At 40.3% G+C, this 6506-nt stretch overlaps 1 protein-coding gene across 1 annotated transcript in view; it reads left to right on the top strand.

Annotated features, from left to right (window-relative positions):
• Positions 1–1458: 1458 nt before the first annotated feature.
• The window catches only part of LOC102695568 (heparan sulfate glucosamine 3-O-sulfotransferase 5), an 87669-nt gene continuing 82621 nt past the window's right edge, over positions 1459–6506 (top strand). The window contains exon 1 of the mRNA XM_006626164.3: positions 1459–1948. The gene's annotated coding sequence lies outside the window, so the exon portion shown is untranslated. The remainder of the gene's footprint in view (positions 1949–6506) is intronic.

Raw genomic sequence — 6506 nt, 5'->3', positions numbered from 1 at the left:
GACCCGGACCTGAACCACCCTCTCCATAATAGTTCTAAGACGCTCCTGCTTGCTCTCTTCCGGCCTGAAATCATTCCTCTCGTCTTCACCCTCCTTTTCCTACCCCTCCGTGAATAACACGCCCGCTGCAAATTAAAGGGCAATATCGCTTCCTCACAAGCCAGAACAACAGCTTCCTCGCCTCTCTTTTTCCACTGTTTAAAAAAACTTTCAGCTGCACATTATTATTATTCCAACTCGATTCACAGTACATAACACAGTTTACATCATGCACTCAGTACAATCAAAACAGGCGCCCACAGCAAAATGAGAACTAAAACTTAAAATCCACATTAAACTATACAGGTTTCCACAACCTGGTAACCAACCAGTGAACTGAACTAACCAATTATTAACCAGTAGTGCCACAGCACACGGTAACTCGAAAGAAAGCAACTCAATTATATTAATATTAATCATTTCCAATGTGTCTTGTCCAGTCGTCCATTTAGTTTTTTCTCCCTGTCAGAGCCTTAACACAGGACAGTGGGATATAAAAGAAATGAACAATAGGTTTATTCCATGCTGAAAAAAAGAAGAAAGAGAACACAACGTTTCGGCCGTGGAGCCTTCTTCAGGTGTGAGAGAGACAGGGCAGTAGGCAAAGGTAATGTAGCAGGAGAACAAAAGCTGGGAGAGAGGAGGAGCGAGAGGCGGGAGCAGGGGGACAGACAGAGAGGCCAATCAGGAGGTGTGAAGTCAGAATAGGTGTAGAGAGGTGTGAAATGAAACCTACAACGAATAGAGAGAATTTAGAAGGAAAGTAGTCTGTTGTTAAGAGAAGGGGGAAGGTGTGATCCTAGCTGCAGGATAATTTAAGTTTCGGTGGTCTTTCTGATGTATGAGTTCGGAAAACCATCTTTGAGAACACAGACGGAGAGATTAGAGTGGCCTTGTCTTTCTCACACCTGAAGAAGGCTCCACGGCCGAAACGTTGTGTTTTCTTTCTTCTTTTTTTCAGCATGGAATAAACCTATTACTTGTTCCTTTGGAGCCTGACGCAGCTCTCCACCTGAACTAAAAGAAATGAATTCCTACTGTTGTAGTTGACGCCTTTTGTTCACCAGTTTCGCTGAATTGAATTTGTGTGAAACGTACAACACATAGGGCTTCCGTTCAGTATAGATTAGGATTTGTTTTGTGAAGAAACCAAAGACGTTATTTATATTCCCCCGCACTATTTTCAGCAATTGCAATGTTCTTTTTCTGCACGTCGCGATAAATGACTTAACAAAGGGTCATCTAAAAAAAAAAAACAATTAACGGAAATGTATTTATGAGCCCCTACTTATAAACTAATAATATCAATAATTGTTATTGCTGTTGTTGTTATTTAGGAGGCTCTCCCCTCCAGAGCGCCCCCTCCGTGAAACACGCCCAGCACTCACTCGGCATCAGACTCGAGCTGTTAGCCAAAACTCCGCAGCCGCCGCTGTCCGCCGCTGTGGGACTCGAGAGAGCTGCTCCAAGCGTGTCCTGAGCGAGTGCTGTAACGCAGCGAGTGCGAGAGGTTGTACTGAGAGGAAAAGAGCTGAGTGCATCCTTGAACAATTATTTGCCTGGGACAGCGGGTTTTTTTTTCGCAGCTCGTCTCCGCGTCCTAGATTTCACGTGACAGTTGCACAGGGCGGTGAGCGTTACCTGGTCTGGCCGAAGAAGAAGTAGCATCTGTGCGCCTGGAGAAGATTATAACGAAAATACGTGTAGCTTTAGCGCAAATCAGGGGGTGAGGTCTGAGGCTGGTGTAGGATGCGTATGCCAGAGCCTGTGTTCATGTGAAGCACCTGGTGCCAGTCTCGTTTGGGGATATGGAGAAAAGCATTGAGACCTCAGCTACTGTACTTCTCCCGTGTCATTGTACCTAGCGCCTGTGAGAGGACAGCTTTCTCCTGCAGAGGATGCCTAACAGGTAAGTGTCCGCTCTTGTTTCCAGAACCCGTGTTTTCTTTTTTACTTGGTCTTTGCGATGTTGTGTTCCGCAGTGTCGCATGCCTCGAGTTCATACAGTAGTACGACTTCAGAAGGCTGACAAGGTGTTTCTGGGGGGGATCAACGGAAAACACAAGTCGTGCGTGTTTTTTTTTATGACAGGTGTGTGTGTGGGGGGTGGAAGCTCGCCGATTCTTCAGCGAAGGCTTGAGAGCTAGCTTTTTGTGTGCTAAAATTGTTTTGCGATTGATAAGACTCTTGATTTAATCTAATGGTGTTTGCAGATGCCGCGTGAGGCGTTTATCCGGGCATGGTTTTCAAAACGTGTCTTTTGGAAATAGACTGATATGAAAATAAGTTGTTCCCATTCTTGGGCATGGGTGAACATAAGGGTGAGATGTGTAGCTTCGATATGAAGTGGGTATTCTATTTTCTTTGACAAAATTACAGATGTAATTTAGATGAAACTGCGCACTTGTGTACGCACTAATAATTTGATGATCTGGAAAGATAAAGTTTTGATTCAGACGGGATTGCTATATGCTCTTAAAGTGATTTTATACTGCGGATCATGCCAATAAATAACACCAAGAGCAAAAGCATCAGATAATATACCGAAAATAAGCTGAAAACGACGAAACGAGCATCAATTCCAAACTGTAAGCAAACTATCGCAGTAGTGCAGGTTAGTTTTAGTTGTCCAAGTTTAAAGTGTTCGACGTTATGGACATTGTTCAAGTTTATTTGAACAAAGATCCCAAATATAAAATAGGACAGCATTTTGCCGAAGTATTAAAGTCCACCTTTTTGGGAAAAAATGGGAAAAAGGCAATTAATACAAATACGGTAAATCTTTAATGTTTTGAATGGTGAGCAGAATCATTTTGGTATTCTATCTGTGTCACTTGGGTGTAAAATTGTCTCTTTACTGGTATTAACTGGGTTTTAAAAGAGGGATTTAGATGGGCGGGACTTTTTTGTCAGACAAATTGACGAAGAGATCGACACATATATTCCCATGCTTAAAGGTGAATGGTTGTCCTGTGTAAATGATTATCGTTTACCTACTGAAGGTTTTTTTTTCCTGCAGCATTTGAAGGTGTATTCTACTTCATCCCTATTTTAAAAACATTTGATTAATGATAAATTCCGCATAATTTGTATGTGGTCTTAACAGGGAAGTTGTTTATTAGGATATTTTTCTTCTCTTGTAAGACTGAATGATGAAGTGAATGAATGCATACAGTATATAAAATAGGCAACAAAAGCAAACTAATATAGCGGTTCCTGCTCAGTTTTAAATTGCACAGATCGTCAAAAAGTTATTTTTTACACGTCAAACAAGCTGGCCATTTCCTTTTATCGGCATATACAGATTACATTTCGTCCATTTCTGTTGCAATTAACACCATTACTCTACATGCAGTAGATAAAAGCGATTTTTGTAATTAGTGATTGCCAACTATGTTAATTAACATGACTAAATACAGGGAAAACAGTTCTATGTTAGTGTTTAACATTGACATAATTTATATTTTCAGGTAACCATCAATTTAGAACAGACTCCACTTACTTTCAGAGATTATTAAGAAAATTATAGTTAACCTTAGATATATTTGTCTCCCTTCTGATATATTGCACATCAAATGTGTGTATACTATATGCACCACTAGATTTCACTAAAGAGCTGTAGAGTTTAAAAATATTGATAGAATTATCAAATGAGTATGAAATCTTTTTTTTCTTTTCAAACAAATACAAAAGAAGTTACCAGCCTGATCCTCAGGCTGCTCCTTTGTTGAGAGCTACGTTTAATTGTGATGATAAAATATTTAATAATTGCCAATCATGAGGAGGTAGATATGGTTGTGTGTTGTTCCATTTATCCTAATGACACTGCAGGGTTAGACTGCAGCACAAACTGAAGGGTTTGTGCTTTCTCAAAGCAAGGCAGCCTGCTGTGACCTTCAAAAGGGAAAACATGAAATGTTCTGCTGGTCGATGAAAGGACTGAGCTGCCGAATAGCAGTAAAATTCATAGAAGGACAGGTTTTGAAAATTCACAGTGACTAATTTAGAGAGCTAGTGTAATCATCACATTTCTTTGCATTTAGCAATTGCTGACAATGTCTTGTCACAATACGAAAAGGAATACATTTTTTTTACACTAGAAGTTTATTGTAGAGGAGATTACAGTGCTTGGAATTCAAATATGCACTTTGATTCAGCACTTGCAAGGGTCTCTAAGTTAATCTAAGTTAATCTTCTGTCAACCAGAATTGTAGAAAAAAACATAACCATTTACAATATTTTCCCTTGCACTGCTTGAATATTCCCTAACACCAGAGCAGCCCTGAGTAAAAGCAGGCTGAATATTTACCGAATGACTAGACACTTGCTGAAAAGCTTTATAGTATCAAATCAGATAAAAGTTTTACAGTGTATTTAACATTTTAAAAAATACACAACAAACTGAAACTGACATGTTCCTAACATTTTGACATCAGCTATACTTTTTAGTCTTGCAATGAAAATAGCTTTCACTGCGGGGAGTATAAACTGCAATTTACATCCATAAAAAGAAACTTAACAAGGCTAGACCGTGTAAATGTCCATTATTGTTGTGTTCTGTTGCTGAATAATTACATCCAATGCTGGAGACTCATTGTCTTCACTTTGTGCTTTGTAAATGCATTTCTAATTATCTCATAATGCAAGTAAAGAGTAAAATAAGATTCACATATTAACATTAGATTAATCTTACAAAAGAAGCTTAAACCTAAAAGTGATTTTTTAAATGGTAGAATCTATATCACCACAGTGATGTAACTGGAAGATGTTTAAACTATACATTCACAATTCGTTGTGGCCTTTAGCTTTTATGTTTTAACTAGACATTAGTTTCATCTACATTATTATAAATGTAGACTGTGGGGGGCTTTCAGGTCTCTAGCGTATTAATGACTTGTGTCATTCAGATGCTGGTATAATCTGAATCTGTCTGGCTCATTCTTGAACCCTGCCTCGGTGTGTGTGCTTGTTCCTCTGCTTTTTTTAGAAACAAGGGTCAGGTCCCGTCCCAGCGGTAAAATAATGCGAGGTTTTGTGTGAAAAAGCAAAAGGACGTATCATTGTGTGAATGCTGTCAAAACAGAGCTGAGGTTCCCCTTAACACTAGTTTGTACTGTAAATCCTAGAACACAGCACAGAAAATCTAACCCTCAGCTCGAAGCTGGAGGGGGGAAATCGCTAATGTGTGGAAAATTTCGGCAGTTCTGAGTTTAAGTCATTTTCCTACCACGTTTTCTGTTGTGACAAAGAATCTAATAAAATGTCATAAAGCATGTGCCTTTTATTTTCATGTCATTTTAGTTTTTGCATAGCAGCCTTCACAGCAAGCTGTCGCAGTGCACTATCTCGTTGATTGACACACACTTTACTGGCAGGGTTGTGCGAAACAAAACGTCAAAAGGAAATGAGCATAAGTGGGTGTAAAGCTGTTTAATGTGTCATAGAGTAGCAGTGTGGCCGTCAGGCGCAAAGGAGAGAAAAACAAAAAACTCCACGAGGAAAGAAGTGATTCCCTGAGGGTCCGAGGCCCGGTGGTGTGTCTCCCCTGCAGGCACTGGCTGTGTGTAGTGAGGCGGTGTTTGAATGGCAGGATAGTGTATGTGTGAGCCAGGTTGGGAGAGGTTGTTGGGGTTTCTGTATGAAAGCAGACGTGCAGTATGAGAGGGAGTGGGTGTGTCCCAGAGCCGGATGGATCAGTCTGGGATCTGGGATCTTACAGTGCCATGTCCTAATCCAGCTAGGTGTTCAGATCAGGTGCAGGAATCAGGCAGGTGCTCTGGGAATCCTGATCAATGTAATAAAGCTGAAGTACTGCACATAAGCATGCATGGTGATATAGTATGTTAATGGAAGAGACAGGTGAATCCTATGGGGATGATAGTGAAAGTGATGATGAAATAACTGCTTAGTCCTGAGTTTTCATTTATTTGATGTTTATTTGATGTTTTGGCATTGGTAAAGATATACATGTACCCGATGTTATTGTTTAGCTAAATTATGTCATTTGCACACAACTACTTTGACAAATCACACAATTATCTCAGTCTGTGTGTAGTAACAGGGGCTCATGTAACTTCAGTATAAGCACACTTGTCACTGTAAGCTCCCTCAGTGAGGTAGTGAATGTCAAGCAAAGCGTCAGCCAAGGAGTTTTCAAAACAACCTAGGGTCAAAATTGAACAAAGGCATGGTTCAGGAGAAGGATATGAAAGGATACACTGAATATGCCCTTGAGTCGCACAATGTCTGAGCATGCTGAAATGAATTAAGAACCATGTACTGTACCACTCAGATGAGGCTGTTTCTCCATACTGATCAGCTAACCAAGGAGACAGCTGTGAGGCCGACAACCACAGTATCCCACTCACTCCACAAAGGAGGCTTGTATGGAACATCTCAAATCCTGGATGGGATAACTGATACTAAGGGAGAATGCAGACACATGGTAAAAGATGTTATTGTCAGAC

This window comes from Lepisosteus oculatus, chromosome 2 (genome assembly GCF_040954835.1).
Source record: "Lepisosteus oculatus isolate fLepOcu1 chromosome 2, fLepOcu1.hap2, whole genome shotgun sequence".
Classification (NCBI taxonomy): Eukaryota; Metazoa; Chordata; class Actinopteri; order Semionotiformes; family Lepisosteidae; genus Lepisosteus; species Lepisosteus oculatus.
Note: the sequence above shows the minus strand (reverse complement) of the source record. Positions and strands in the feature narration are given on the sequence as shown.